This window comes from Camelina sativa, chromosome 11 (genome assembly GCF_030686135.1).
Source record: "Camelina sativa cultivar CO46 ecotype springtype chromosome 11, ASM3068613v1".
Taxonomy (NCBI): Eukaryota; Viridiplantae; Streptophyta; class Magnoliopsida; order Brassicales; family Brassicaceae; genus Camelina; species Camelina sativa.
The window spans coordinates 39,395,711-39,411,501 of NC_141890.1; the positions used below are offsets into that span (position 1 = coordinate 39,395,711).

Sequence of the window (15,791 nt, forward strand, 5' to 3'; positions counted from 1 at the left end):
GCTGAAGATCCTCAGGAATCTTAGCTAACAACTGATCATCCTCACGGAGACACTTCCGCAACATAGACACATGGAAAACCTTATGGAAAGCATGCATAACCTAAAGTAACTACAATCTATATGCCACTGGTCCAATATGCTCAATCACTCTGAACGGACCCATATACCTCGGACTCAACTTCGTCTCAGTCAATGACCTGTTTGGGCCCGCAACATGGCCATCTTGAGGTACACTCTATCTCCTACCTGAAACTCAAGATCTCTCCTCCTCCTATCGGCATAACTCCTCTGCCGATCCTGAGCCTCCTTCATGTTCAGCTTGAGAACCTGAATCTTCTTTGAGGTCTCTTGAACAAAATCTGCCTTGTAAATGCTTCTCTCCCCCACCTGAGTCCAGCATAACGGTGTACGACACGGCCTCCCATACAAAGCCTCATAAGGAGCCATCTTAATACTCGCCTGATAACTGTTGTTGTAAGCAAACTCTACCAAGCTCAAATGATCTGCCCAATGGCCTCCCCAATCCAACACACACATCCTCAGCAAATCCTCCAACGTCTGGATCGTCCTCTCTGACTGTCCATCTGTCTGGGGATGATAAGCTGTACTCATATGCACCTTAGTAGCCATCTCTGCCTGAAACGCTCTCCAGAACACCGAAGTGAACTTAGAATCCCTATCAGACACAATGTTCACTGGCACCCCATGCAACCTGACTATCTCCTTCACATACTTCTTAGCCAAGACCACTGCTCCATCAGCCTTCTTAATGGCCAAAAAATGTGCCGACTTAGTCAACCGGTCCACAATGACCCAAATAGAATCACACGTCCTCGACACTGGCAAACCTACCACGAAGTCCATAGTAATCATATCCCACTTCCACTTTGGAATGGGAAGACTCTTCAGTAACCTCCTGGAACTTGATGCTCAGCCTTCACTAGCTGGCACACATCGCACCTCGCGACCTAACTAGCTACATCCTTCTTTATCCCGATCCAATGATAGTACCTCTTTAGATCACGGTACATCTTAGTCGCTCCTGGATGAATAGAAAACTTGCTCCCATGAGCCTCTCTCAGGATCTCCTGCCTCAACTCCTCATCCTTGGGCACACAAATCCAACCGCACACCAAGATAGTACCATTATCTGAGACCTGATACCCAAATCCTTCTCCTGAGCCAACCGCACTCTGGTCAGAAGATCTGCTCTATTTACCGCCTCCAAACCCAATGGTTCCTGAGAAACAGCACACAAAATCAAAGCACCGATCTCTCCAACCAGAGACTCCATCTCTTGCTCCTGAGCCGAAGCTACCCTCTTCCAGCTCAGAGCATCTGCAACCGAGTTAGCCTTACCAGGGTGATAGGCTATCTCCAATTCATAACCCGCCACCAGCTCCATCCACCGCCTCTGCCTCAAGTTCAGTTCGGGCTGAGTGAATATATACTTCAGGCTCCTATGATCTGTAAACACCTGCACCTTTGCACCATAAAGATAAGATCTCCAAATCTTCAGGGCAAAAACTACAACACCCATCTCCAAATCATGAGTAGGATAGTTGCCTCCATGCTTCCGCAACTGCCGCGAAGCGTAGGCAATCACCTTCCCATGCTGCATCAACACACATCCCAAACAAACTCTAGATGCATCTTTATAAACCACATAGGGTTCTCCCTGCTCAGGCAAAGCCAACACTGGCGCAGTAGTCAACAACTCCTTCAGGCTTGCAAAGCCCTCCTCACACTCCTGTGACCAAACAAAAGGAACATCCTTCCCTGTCAACTTAGTCATACGACGTGTTCTTCTCGCAAACCCCTGCATAAATATCCTGTAGTAACCTGCCAACCCCAGAAAACTCCTGATCTCTATGGCAATCTATGGTCTAGGCCAATCTTTGATAGCCTGAATCTTCTACGGATCTACAGAAACTCCATCTGCAGACACAATATGACCCAGAAAACCCATCTCACGCTGCCAAAAACTGCACTTGCTCAACTTAGCAAACATCTTCTGCTCCCGCAGCTTCTCCAGAACTGTCCTCAAATGCACTGCATGCTCCTAAGAACTCTTAGAATAAACCAGGATATCGTCGATGAAAATGATGACAGATACATCGAGAAACTCCTGAAACACAATGTTCATCAATCTCATAAACGCTGCTGGTGCGTTAGTCAACCCGAAAGGCATCACCACAAACTCATAATGCCCATACCTCGTCCTGAATGCAGTCTTCCTCACATCTGCCTCATCTATCGGTATCTGATGATAACCCGACGCCAAATCTACCTTGGAGAACCAAGTAGCACCCCTCAACTGATAAAATAACTCATCGATCTTCGGAAAAGGGTACTTGTTCTTCACAGTGACCCGGTTCAAACCCCTGTAATCAATACACAACCAGAAACTCCCATCCTTCTTCTTGACAAACAACATCGGTGCTCCCCACGGTGATACACTAGGACGGATGAATCCCTTACTCAACAAATCCTCTAGCTGCTTCTTCAGCTCTGCCATCTCTGCTAGAGCCATTCTGTAAGGAGCCTTGGATAACGGCGTCGTCCCCGGTTCCAGTTCAATTGTGAAAGGATCAGACCGAGATGGTGGTAATCCCTGCAATGACTGAAACACATCCTCAAATTCCTCAACAACCGGAATACCACTAACCGTAGACTGCCCCACTGACTCTAGCATTGATATAGTAACCAAATAAGCCTCACGGCCCTTCTCGATCATCTTCCCTGCCTGAATGGTTGAGATCACGAGACTCCCCAAAGTCGGTCTGATACCCTGAAAAACCAACTTCCCTCCTGGACGCTCAAACTCCACTCTACCCTAATAGCAACCCAAATGCACCATATGCCGATGTAACCAATCCATCCCGAGAATAATATCATACAACTCCACTGGACTGATAAGCAAATCCGCTGGCCAAGACTCTCTCGCGATCTGAATATCAATTCCTCTGGCTCGTCCAATAACCCTCAGGAACTTGCCTCCCGCAACTCTGACAACTCCTGTACGCTCCCCAGGATCCCCTCTGATTCCCGCGCTCTCTGCACACTCCGGAGTAATGAAGCTATGAGAAGCTCCAGAATCAAACATAACATAGGACTTAAACCTGCCTACCAACAAGGTCCGTACACAAACCTCATGTGTTGAGAACCTAACATTTTATCACAGGCAAACATAAAATCTGAACCTACTAAGAATTCACAAAGATATAGTACAAGAAATTATACATGTGATCGCCCCGGCACTGGTTTCACCAGTCTCTGCAGTCGTGTAAACTCGTGGCGCCTGCTCAATCCGTGCAACCTGCTACCCTCTCGGCTGCACCTGCTGCAACGCTGCCACTGCCACCGGCTGCAACTTGGGACACAAGGGCCTGATGTGCCCTGGCTCCCTGCAACGATAGCAAACACGAACCGCTGCCGTCGGAGCACTCCTCTTGGGACAACTAGCAATCCGGTGAGCCTCTGCATAGCCTCCCACCTCCTGAACCTTACTAGGCTGAACTGCTGGACTAACTGCCACTGACTGTGCCCGGATATCCTCCTCGATCTCTACCGCAGTCTCAACCAGCTCTGCAAGCATAGCGAAACTACGTCCTCTACAATGGACCCTCAAGTCATCACGTAGAGCCCTCATAAACCTCCTGATTTGGGCCTCCTAAGACTCCATAGCCCGACCCCCATAGCATAGAAGCCGACTAAACTCCAAATCCAACTCACGCAGTGACCGCGTCCCCTGAGATAACTGAAGGAACTGCACCTCCATCCGATCCAATGCCTCCCTCGTAAAATACTTGCGGTTGAACTCCCCTACGAAGTCAGCCCAAGTCAGCTCCCGTTGCACTCTCCTAGCAGCCACTGATCTCCACCACACCTGAGCATCACCAATCAAATGGTGGACCCCAATGTCCACCCAAAACTCCTCAGGACATCTCAGAGTATGGAAGTTACGTTCCACACTCGTCCTCCACGCATCTACAGCAATTGGATCTGTACCACCCGAAAACCGCACCGTATCGATGCCATGCATCTCTTTGAGCATAGACAAATAACGACTATGCCCGCCCACATCCACAGCCACTGGCTGCCTCTCCTCCGCCACCATTGGTGGCACTACCTGAGCTTGAGTTGGTACCACCGCCGGCAACCGTTCTATCAACTGTGCTAACAAGCCCGCAAGATCAACACCGGGGACTCCAACTGCTGGATTCCGACACCCGGAACCCTAGCATCACCGGCCACTGGAGAATCAACACCGCCCCCTCAGGCCACACTCAAAGAATCCCCCTGAACATCCTGCGACTCGCCAACACCCTCAGCTGTCGTACTTTGGACCCCAGTCTCACTAACAGCTAGGACTCTGCCCCTACCACGACCACTTCCGCGTCCACGACCACGTCTGCGTCCACGACCACGACCAGAAACAGCACCCTTTCTAACCATCTGCACTATCATGAACAGAAGGCTAAGCACACAATTATACAAACACAAAAATATATATACTCACCGTGGAATCATAAAGTAGGCTCGAAGAGGATGTTCTAGGACTCCATGCCACACACAATTGACTAACTCACATAATAAATCAAGACATGCAATCCCAACATCTACAGCACAAAGTCTAGTGAACCCAAACCAAGAACCGTAAAGGCTCTGATACCAAACTGAAACGACCTGACCCGTTTTTTTTTAATAATAAATAATTAATAATAATAACAAATAACTATAACTAGTGGTTCCATATCCACTAGCCACCTATCCACAACCACAACCAACAGCGGAAATAACAATACCAATAAATATCCAATAATAAAATAACCAATAATCAAATATAGCAACAATCAAATAACCAATCATCAGGAAACATGAAACCAGCAACCTAGCAATGTTTCTAATGATCCAACTCTAGCAACCTAGCAACGCCAAACAACATCCAATCGAGTCCCTAGAACATCCTCCTCTTCATCGCCTTGATTCCACGATCAGACTTTGCCTTTACCTGCACCACAATCACATATTGAGATGCATGAGTATTTGATAAACACTCAGTGAGGCAATCCTCCCATCTACTGGGCTATACACACAAGCAAATGTGATACTAATGTCCAAACAATAAATACAAACAAACATACAAACCAGGAAAGCAAACATCATCTCGCTGGAAGGGAGGTGTCGACCGACACCAGCCAAGTGTCGACCGACACTGGCTCTTGGTGTCGACCGACACTACCCCACAGTGTCGATCGATGCCGCTTCACTGGTGTCGACCGACACCAATTAGTATCGATCGACACTACCTCTGCAACCGCGACTTGCACGAAGCCGAGAGTCGAATCTCGCTCCCAAACTCCATCAATTCGCCCAATACTCAAAACTCAAGCCATATACGTCCATAGGAACTTGTAGCAATCTAATCCCAGCAAGAAAACACACAAAAACAGCAACAACAAGCAAGAACAAGGAATCACAAGCTTAGATCAGCCATGGTCATGCACTCACCTCTTTGCAGGAAGATTCTGACCAACAACAACGAATCTAACCCTCCTAGCAAGCTTCTAACTCCTTCCTAGCCTTGGATCTCTCAAGAAACAGCAAGGAATCTCACAAATCTCTCTCAAAAGCTCAAGAACAATGTTTTCTCCCTTCTTCTCTCAAAAACGTTAAATGGCGACAAAGACAAAAGCCAAAAACTCTTCTTTTCGTCGACAAACACTTAATATCTTGGTTTAATGGTTCCCCTAAACCAAACCAACCAAAAATCGATAATTAAGTCAATCTGGTCGAACCAGAAATAAGTGGTGTCGATCGACACCCCCTTGGTGTCGATCAACATCCTCCCCAAAACGCACAGTTTTGGTTTACGGGTGTTACAATTTAGGTGTAAAAATTACGCTTTTAATGATAACATACATAAAAGATGGAGAATTTTTAAAAATATTTTTAACAAATTCTGATAAAATATTTGTAAATAGATATAAATATGTATATTATAGCAAACATAAAACAATATAAATAATGTACAACAAATTTTAATTTCGTAAAATTTAATTTAATTTACAAAATTTTAAACTTGTACATGCACGTGGACGGATTCTAATCTAGTATGATACATTAGTCAAATATCAATAGTAAAGTGATTTTGATATTTATTTATTTATTATATATAAATAATATTGTTTTGCCAAAGTTAGTAATATTTCTGTTATTTGTATAATTTTAATTAAGTAAAAAATTATATAGAACACATCCTACATGATTATAATATATGACTAACTTATTATATCTTCCAAAATCTAAAATAACGAACCTCAACAATAGAAAAGAGAGCAACACTTTTTGGCTTGAACTTATAACTCTCTACTATTGTTGTTTTCCCATAGATGTACTCACGTATCTCCCCTCCCCTTCCATTTGTATCTACCTTACTCAACACATAAAATGAAACTTAAATATCAAATCTTCTGTTGTACTATTACTAATCAAAGTAATTAAATTACTCATAAAGGATCTTGTTAATTTACTGTATTATTATTTCTTCTCATGTTAGATATCTTGTCTTTGATCTCACTACGGACCCGTTTCAAGTTAGAATCTGTCTAAAATTTAAACTAATTGTACCGATCAGTTAAACTTGTTCAAGTCGGTTATTAGTTTGGGTAATCCAGCAAATTGATTGAAGAAAGAATACAAAATATGCCAATTAAAGACATAAAACTAAGGACTACTTATTTTCTGGCTTACTCTTTCTTAGGGTTGATTGGTTCTCCCGCTACTTCCCGCAAACGCTGTGTTTGCTGGTGGTAGTGGTTGGTAATAATTGGTACCAATCATACAAACCGCTTCCAACCATTCGAAACCACTTAATTCCAAAAACTGCTTCCCACAAGTGTTTGCAGTTGCGGTTAAAATTTCTTTTTTAAAACAAAAAATAAAGCAATAATACTAAATTTTCTTTTTCTTATATCTTCAACCTAACTATTTTACTCATTAAAGATGGCGAATCCGGAAGATAAACAATTACAAAAAAAAAAAATCCAATTAAAAAAATATGGAAAACATGATGTAATGTTATCAGCAAATCGCACATAAATTTAAAAAATATAAATAAATACAACATTTCATCAGAAGATTAAGAAAATAAGATTTTTTTTGAGTCAAATAAAAAATAAGATTATTTGTGAAAATATTAAAACAAATCACCAATGACTTTTCTCAAATCTTTCATAATTAATTTACTTTGGCCTAGTAATTCAATGTGAGAAACTTATTGAGTGTATGGGATTTAGCAGAGAAGATCTATAATCTAAAGCACATTTAACTTTTTGATGAAAAGTCAAATGCATAAAGTAATAGGTATTTGAATATGAAATTTATTTGTTTAATAATAATTTTAGTATTTTTCAATGAATTTTAATTATAAAGTTTTTGGTGTTTTAAAACATTTATATAATTATATACTATATTTATTATATTTAACTGCTATTGCAACCGTTGGTCCACCAGTCGTAAAAATCTTGCAAACACACCCATTTTAAAACACTAAACTAGTCATTCAAAATGCTTAATAAGGCTTGAAATCACAACCGTCCCCTTCCACAATCTCGTGCAACCATAATCACAAATATGCATTTGAACTACCTATTGCTTTGTTTAACTTGGTGATTCCATAAATTTTATGAGAATTAATTAAGAAGCAACAAAAGCAACTTCGACATCTTTCTCCGAGTTGTTATCTGTCATGTCTAATAATTTCTTCACCTCTCTACTTGTATGTCTTCTTCATCTTTGCTTTTTTAATCCCGTTCGGCTTTACTTACAAAAAAAGGTTTTTTTAATCCCTTTGGATAACACAGAGCTAATCGTTGACTGAAATATACACAGAGCTTTTCCAAAATTTAAAGCTATATGCACCAATATCATAATAAAACAACCTGGCCATTTTTAATAATAATAATATAATTAAATATTCTCTAATATTTAATTACAATTCAAACAATAAATCAACAACAAACCAATATGCACAATAAAAAATATTGCAAACTAACTCTAATTTATTATAAATATAATATCAATTCTAATCAATCAAACCAACAACCTAACATGCTTCTAAACCAGGTTCCAACATAAATAACATAATCAATCATAAGACTCTAGATCATCATTCTCCTCATAGCCATGATTCTATGTCACCCAATACCTGCATACAAACACAAATAAGATGCATGAGTATTACCATAAATACTCAGTAAGATGATCCTCTCATCTACGAGCTATACACACAAGCATATCGAGATAACAATCACATGAAAAAAATGATATATCATGGTTTTTAGGTGTTTTTAGCCATGATATAAGTCTTATTTATAGAGTTTTTTTGGTATTTTTAGAGTCTTTTGAATCTTTATAGGATTTAGCATGGATGGGAGCATAATAGAGCTAAATAGGAAGATTTGGAGCTTAATCAAGCATTGAGGCTGAGCTACGAAGTTGGGAGACAAGATCAGAGACTTGCATCCGTCGATGCAAGTGATGGTGTCGATCGATGCATCATCCAGCAGAAGAATTGGAAGTTTTCCCACAAGTTTTGAAGATTTACAAAGCTGCCCCAAAATTTTCCATATTTGCATTATTAGTCCCTAGATGATTTTAGGAATATATATAGGATTTTTATGGTCATTGTTTAGACCTAAGCTTTATTTTTCCCTGTAATTTTTGAGAGAAATCCCTGAGAGATTTTTAGAGAGCTTTTGGAGAGAAGAATCAAGACTCCTTCCAGAGAAGATTCAAAACTCTTTTTTCTTCTTCTTTAATCTCTTAATAATATCTATTTTATTCATGATTTGTGTTCCTGCAATTATGTCTGAGTAGATCTGCTTGTTAGGTTTAGGGTTTCTCATTAGGGATTTCATGGATTGTTAGGTTGATTAATTGTTTGGATTCATTATCTTTCTTGTTCTTCACCATAGGTTGTTCTTCATATTAATCCTTGATTGGCCATCTAGAATTAATAACTTAGGAAAATAAATTGATATGAGAATATAATTGATTTTCCTGACAAAAACCTTTGGTGAGCAAAATTACTTTTTGCAAAGAGATTTGAATTAGTGATTTTGTGAACTTATCTAAACTTGATTTTATTGCTGGTTTTTAACTTGAATTTTGCAAAGAGATTTGGATTTCGGGTTTTAAAACTTATATAATATTTACAGTGAGAACTGGTTTATTTTACAATTGTGATTAGAGTTCAAGAACGGTGCTTAATTATTGAATCATGCTTGTTTAATTAATTAATCTGATTTTCCATGATTTCCTGAGAATTTCCCTAGGCCTAGCGTTTAATCCTTCTGAATTTACAACTCTTTTATTTTCTGTTTTTGTATTGCTATTTAAATTACAATTTTGGTTTAGCATAATTAAAAGATTATTAAATCTATTGTGTGATCTAGAGTCCTTGTGAATACGATCCCTAAGTACTACAATTGATCTCTTAATTTGAGAGAGTAACTCTAGGGTAAATTTGAGCATATCAAATTTTGGCGCCGTTGCCGGGGACTCTTTTGATTCACCATTAGATTAAAGTCTTTGATTTTGTCTAGATTTTTGTTTTTCTATTTTACTCACACGCTTTTGTTTCTTTTCTCTGGTGTGTTTCAGGTACATACCTAAGCCTCGCACCAGGAAAAATCCTACTGGTCAAATTGTTAAGCTTACAAACCAAGAGTTAGGACAACTAGAGCGTGATAACACAAAAGCAGCCAAGTCAGCAAAGATGGCCAATACAATCATATTGAGACCTGATGAGGCTGGAGTTTTAAGAGATCGAGAGGGTCATGTTTACAACGAGCAAGGCCAGAAACTTGATGATGAAAGACGAGTTATTCAGGAAGAACTCGTCGTGGTTGAGGATGATGCACGATGGCATCGATCGACGCAACCAAGAAGGCATCGACCGACGCAACGTTGGCGTCGATTGACGCAATGCCAGAGCCGATGCGGAGAATGTTCACAGACGACGGGACGACAATGGAGAGATTGTCAAAACTCTTGTGGATTTCAACAGACCAGACTTGTTCTATGAGAACCGCTCCGCAATTGTCCCTCCTCCCTTTCCAATGAATGATTTTGAGCTGAAGCCTGCCTGCTTCGCTCTTGTTGGACAAAGGCCATTCCAGAACTTGCCGCATGAGAAGCCTCTAGACCAAATTGAGCACTGTAAGGATATAGTCACAAGCATCAAGGCTAATGGAGTCACAGAGGACTATCTCTATTGCAAGCTTTTCCCATACTCTCTTGCTGGGGAAGCTTCTCATTGGCTAGGGCAACTAAAATCGGGATCTGTGACAACTTGGCATGACATCAAGGTGGCATTCCTCAACTACTTCTATGATGATGCGATGTCAGATGAGCTGAGGATTAAGCTCTCCACCTTTAGACAAGGACCTGCTGAATCTTACAAAGATGCTTGGGTAAGGTTCAAAGCATACCAGAGAGATTGTCCGCATCATGGGTTCTCAGAGGTGCAGCTAATTAGTATTTTCTTCAGCGGTATTGACTGGAGGTATTAGATGGCTTTGGATGCTGCTAGTGATGGGAACTTCAAGACAAGGTACCCAGATGAGGCTGAAAAGTTCATAGAAAGGCTAGCATCAAGCAACAATGCCAAGAATGCAGACTTAGAGCGGAAAAGAACACATGAAGGCAATGGTTCAAATCAGTTTGCTGCGGTGAAAGCTAAGTTGGATATCGTGCACAAACTTCTTGTGGGAAAGAAGTCTGTCCACTTTGCTGAAGATGTTGAGACTTTTGAACCAAAGCAATAGATTACAGAAGATGTCAACTATGTATATGGAGCTGGGTATCAAAATCAGAGATTTGGTCAGAAGAATTCATTCTCAGGAAATTCAAACAGCAATTTCACAAGGACCTATGGATCTTCTTCTTACCAACCCCTCCCTCCACCCAATTCAGAGAGCAAGATTGAATCAATGATTGAGCAGATTCTTCAAGGTCAACAGAAGTTAACAGTAGATTTCAATGGAAAGATTGATTCTGTATACACTGAGCTGAGTGGAATGTTTGAAGCATTAAACACTCATGTCAAGAAGCTAGAGAATCAAGTGATTCAGGCTGTTGGGTCTGTTAAAAGACAAGAGGAACTTTTTTCTAGAAGAACTGAGAACCCCAACCATGCTTGTAATGCTATTTTGGTGAAGGAAGGAGACGAAGATACGTCTGTTGAGCCAACATCGATTGACACTTCACAAGAGCATCGATCGATGCCTACTTAATCAAGCGTCAATCGACACAACATCAGCATCGATCGACACACCCTACGACCAGCTCCGGTTTCTCCTCAAGCTCCACCTGCTTCAGAGCAAGCCTATAAGCCTAAGGTTCCTTTTCCTAAGCCTAGGAGGTCTAAACAGGAGATTGAAGAAGCTAGATGCAAGGCTATGATGAACAAGGTAATGATTGAGATGCGTTTGATTGATACTGTCAAGTTTTCTCCTGGAATTAAGCGATATGTGAAGCGGATGGTCACCAATGGTTTGAGTCCTGAGGAAGGAGCTTTGCTAACCAAGGATGTCAACTCAATTCTGTTTAATCAGCCTCTAAAGAGGAAGAAGGAGAGGAATCAAGAAGTGGTTGTATCTAAGGAAGTAAGTGCAGTGATTCAAAGTAGGATTGCAGAGAAGTTACCAGATCTTGGAAGCTTTGTACTTGATTGTTCTATCTCTGCAGAACGGTTTGCTCACTCTCTTTGCGATCTTGGTTCTAGTATCAATTTGATGCCACATTCTGTTGCTGTGAGACTTGGGATGATAGATTTCAAGCCAACTATGATCTCTCTTATCTTAGCTGATTGATCCAGAAGGATTCCTAAAAGTGTCCTAGAAGATATTCCGATTAAGATTGGAGATTGCATAATTGCCACTGATTTTGTGGTGTTGAAGTATGACACAGAGCCTAGTGATCCTCTCATCTTAGGTGCTCTTTCTTGGCTACAGCTGGTGCCATCATTGATGTTAAGAAGGGACACATAGCCTTGAATGTAGAAGATTTGGTTATGAACTTTGAGATGGACAAGAATAGAAGGGCTCCCACTATTAATGGTCAAACATTTTCTGTGGAGGTTGTTTCGGATGACAATCCGATCATAGAGCTTCATAGAGCTTCCTAGAGACATTACTACTAGGTATGTCAAAGAGTTGGAGACTGTTGAGAAAGTGAGTAAGCAAGCTGTTAAGCTTGAAGATTGGAGTGGAGATCTTCTAATCAGTACTAGAGACCATGATGAGGTTCTGATCCATGGCAAGTCGCTGATAGATGATGTTTTTGTACTGGAAACACGAATAGCTGAGGAAAGTTGCAGAATCATTGAAGAGACACGAGTTGCAGACACAACATCGATCGATGCAGCTGTTGCATCGATCTACACACCTCCACGAGTCAACTTGGACTTGTCCAAAACCGAAGATTCTCGAGTTGGATCCTTAGCTGCAAGTCGTAGACTAGTTGTACAGCTGAAATCTCTCCATTCCAAAGAGAAGAACCCATAGGTAAGGCCAAGGTATGCATCTCCTTCTCCCAAATCTTCTCCTATCATCAATAAAAATTTCAAAGGTACAAAAACTGTTTTGCAGTTAACCAAGCCACGAGATTATCGTAGAGCGCTTGTTTCTTCTGTTGATGATTTTGCAGGACTTAAAAGAAAGCCACCCGTCCCTAAGTCCCGCCCTGGTCCTGTTCCTCATATACTTGGCAAGTCTCATGCACCTACTGCCTACACACCCCATTGGATGAGAGGACATTCTCTCAGAAGCATTCATTGCCATGTTCCGATCCACCGGATGCCTGAGATCCGACACAGTCAAGCTAATGACTGAAAACAAGCGCTTAGTGGGAGGCAACCCACTCTTAGGTTTTTCTCTTCCACTTTGAGTCATTTTTATTTTTGCTTTGATTCAGTTTGAATTTGTATTGAATTATGAACTTCTATTTATCATGTTGCGTTTAATCTTGTGTTTGAGTGATTCTTAGCAGTGCTAACATCCACGGAATGAGAAAAACACAAATTAATCGCAGCTAACTCAGGAGTAATGTTCGGACTCTCTGACTCTGCAGAGTGCATCGACCGACACACCATCACCATCGGTCGACACAGAACATTCGGATTGGTAACATGATTTTGTTCACAATTTCAGTACTTATTCGTTTTTGTTTATTTTTATTTCGCCAATCTCTTACTTGATAACACTGGGGACAGTGTTGTTTAATTCTGGGGGAGGCAGTTACTATCTACGTTTTTGTTTTTGAGGGTTTTAAAAAAAAATGGTTTTATTGAGTCAAAATTTTGTTGGGAACTATGATTTTTCTTTTTAGTGTACTGTCTTGGTTGATTAATGCTGCAGATTGAATCCAGAATCCGACTAATGAAAAATCCAATAGCTGACCAGTAAACCAGTGACATCCGAATTTCCAACAGAATCCATAAAAGCCTGAGGTAATTTCTGCGCTTTTCTTTTTACCTCATCAAGGAGATTGATGTTCATAGAGCTTGACTCCTTGTTCATACCTGACAAGTAAGATTTTAGAAAAGATAAAATGGTACTCCTCTCCCTTATTAAAGTTTGAAATATTTTTCCTGAGAGTTTTGTTAAAAAAAAAAAAGAATAAAAGATGAGATGATTTTGATCAGTTTAGAGAGGTAGGTAAATTACCTGTGACCTCATTATTCTACTCTTGAGTCAAATGATCACACAAAGCATGGAAACGAGGGGTAGGTAAATTACCGATGACCCCATTATTCGCGTACAAATTTGAAAAAAAAAAAAAAAAAAAAAAGAAGATTAAAAAAAAAACAAAGCAAAGCTCTAAGGAAGATTAAATAGAATAAGTCTGGGGGAGAGAAAGAGCACTACATGTTGTTAAAGTTATATCTTGCTTGTTATGGTATTGTACCGGAATGAGTCTAGAAGGTTCTTGACATTGATCAAATTGATGATATATCATGGTTTTTAGGTGTTTTTAGCCATGATATAAGTCTTATTTATAGAATTTTTTTGGTAATTTTAGAGTCTTTATAGGATTTAGCATGGATGGGAGCATAATGGAGCTAAATAGGAAGATTTGGAGCTTAATCAAGCATTGAGGCTGAGCTACGAAGTTGGGAGACAAGTTCAGAGACTTGCATCGGTCGATGCAAGTGATGGTGTCGATCGATGCATCATCCAGCAGAAGAATTGGAAGTTTTCCCACAAGTTTTGAAGATTTACAAAACTGTCCCAAAGTTTTCCATATTTGCATCATTAGTCCCTAGATGTTTTTAGGAATATATATATGATTTTTATGGTCATTGTTTAGACCTAAGCTTTATTTTGCCCTGCAACTTTTGAGAGAAATACCTGAGAGATTTTTAGAGAGCTTTTGGAGAGAAGAATCATGACTCCTTCCAGAGAAGATTCATAACTCCTTTTTCTTCTTCTTTAATCTCTTAATGCAATCTATTTTATTCATGATTTGTGTTCTTGCAATTATGTCTGAGTAGATCTGCTTGTTAAGCTTAGGGTTTCTCATTAGGGATTTCATGGGTTGTTAGATTGATTAATTGTTTGGATTCATTATCTTTCTTGTTCTTCACCATAGGTTGTTCTTCATATTAATCCTTGATTGGCCATCAAGAACTAATAACTTAGGAAAATAAATTGATATGATAATATAATTGATTTTCCTGACAAAAACCTTTGGTGAGCAAAATTACTTTTTGCAAAGAGATTTGAATTAGTGATTTTGTGAACTTATCTAAACTTGATTTTATTGCTGGTTTTTAACTTGAATTTTGCAAAGAGATTTGGATTTTCGGATTTTAAAACTTAGATAATATTTGTAGTGAGAACTGATTTATTTTACAATTTTGTTTAGAGTTCAAGAACGGTGTTTAATTATTGAATCCTGCTTGTTTAATTAATTGATCTGATTTTCCATGATTTCCTAAGAATTTCCCTAGGCCTAGCGTTTAATCCTTCTGAATTTACAACTCTTTTATTTTCTGTTTTTGTATTGCTATTTAAATTACAATTTTGATTTAGCATAATTAAAAAATTATTAAATCTATTGTGTGATCTAGAGTCCTTGTGGATACGATCCCTGATCTCTTAATTTGAGAGAGTAGCTCTAGGGTAAATTTGAGCATTTCAAAAAACATAACCAAACCAACCAATATGATCACATCCAATGATGACACGTCCATCACACCTACACATCATCACAAAACAAGTCACGACAATCGTTTAGATAAGCTCATGGTCATGCACTCACCTTATCAAAGATGATTCACGAAACACAAAAATAACTAGAACAAGCTATCGAATTGCAAGGAACAACCAAACTCGATCCATTAAATATCAAGTCCCTCCAGTGGAAAGTTATCTCTAGACGTTATAGAGCTCCCAACAAAATCTCGTGTCGATCGGGTAACAGACGAGACCACAATCTCAGTTACAACCCCCGATGGTCCCAGCTCCCGTATGAGAAAATGTGTCTCACAAAACTGCCAATAACTCACGGAATTTAAATCCAAATTCATTTCCGTAAAACGCATCCAGATACTAGGCTTAGGTATAACTCCATCAAATATCATTATCTTTAGATACAATTTTCAAATCCGATACTTTTTTCCCCAAACCATTACAGTTTTGTTTCCTTTTTTCTCTATAAGACATATCTCCTTCTCTCTTTCCTTCACAACAAACGACCAGGGGTCTGACTCTCTCTTT

The 15,791-nt window shown here is 39.8% G+C and overlaps 1 non-coding gene across 1 annotated transcript; it reads right to left on the reverse strand.

Moving 5' to 3' along the window:
- Positions 1-10,418: 10,418 nt before the first annotated feature.
- LOC147935166 (small nucleolar RNA R71) lies at positions 10,419-10,525 on the reverse strand. Its single transcript, XR_015573447.1, has one exon. It is a non-coding gene; the product is annotated as a small nucleolar RNA R71 (small nucleolar RNA).
- Between the last annotated feature and the right edge of the window lie 5,266 nt (positions 10,526-15,791).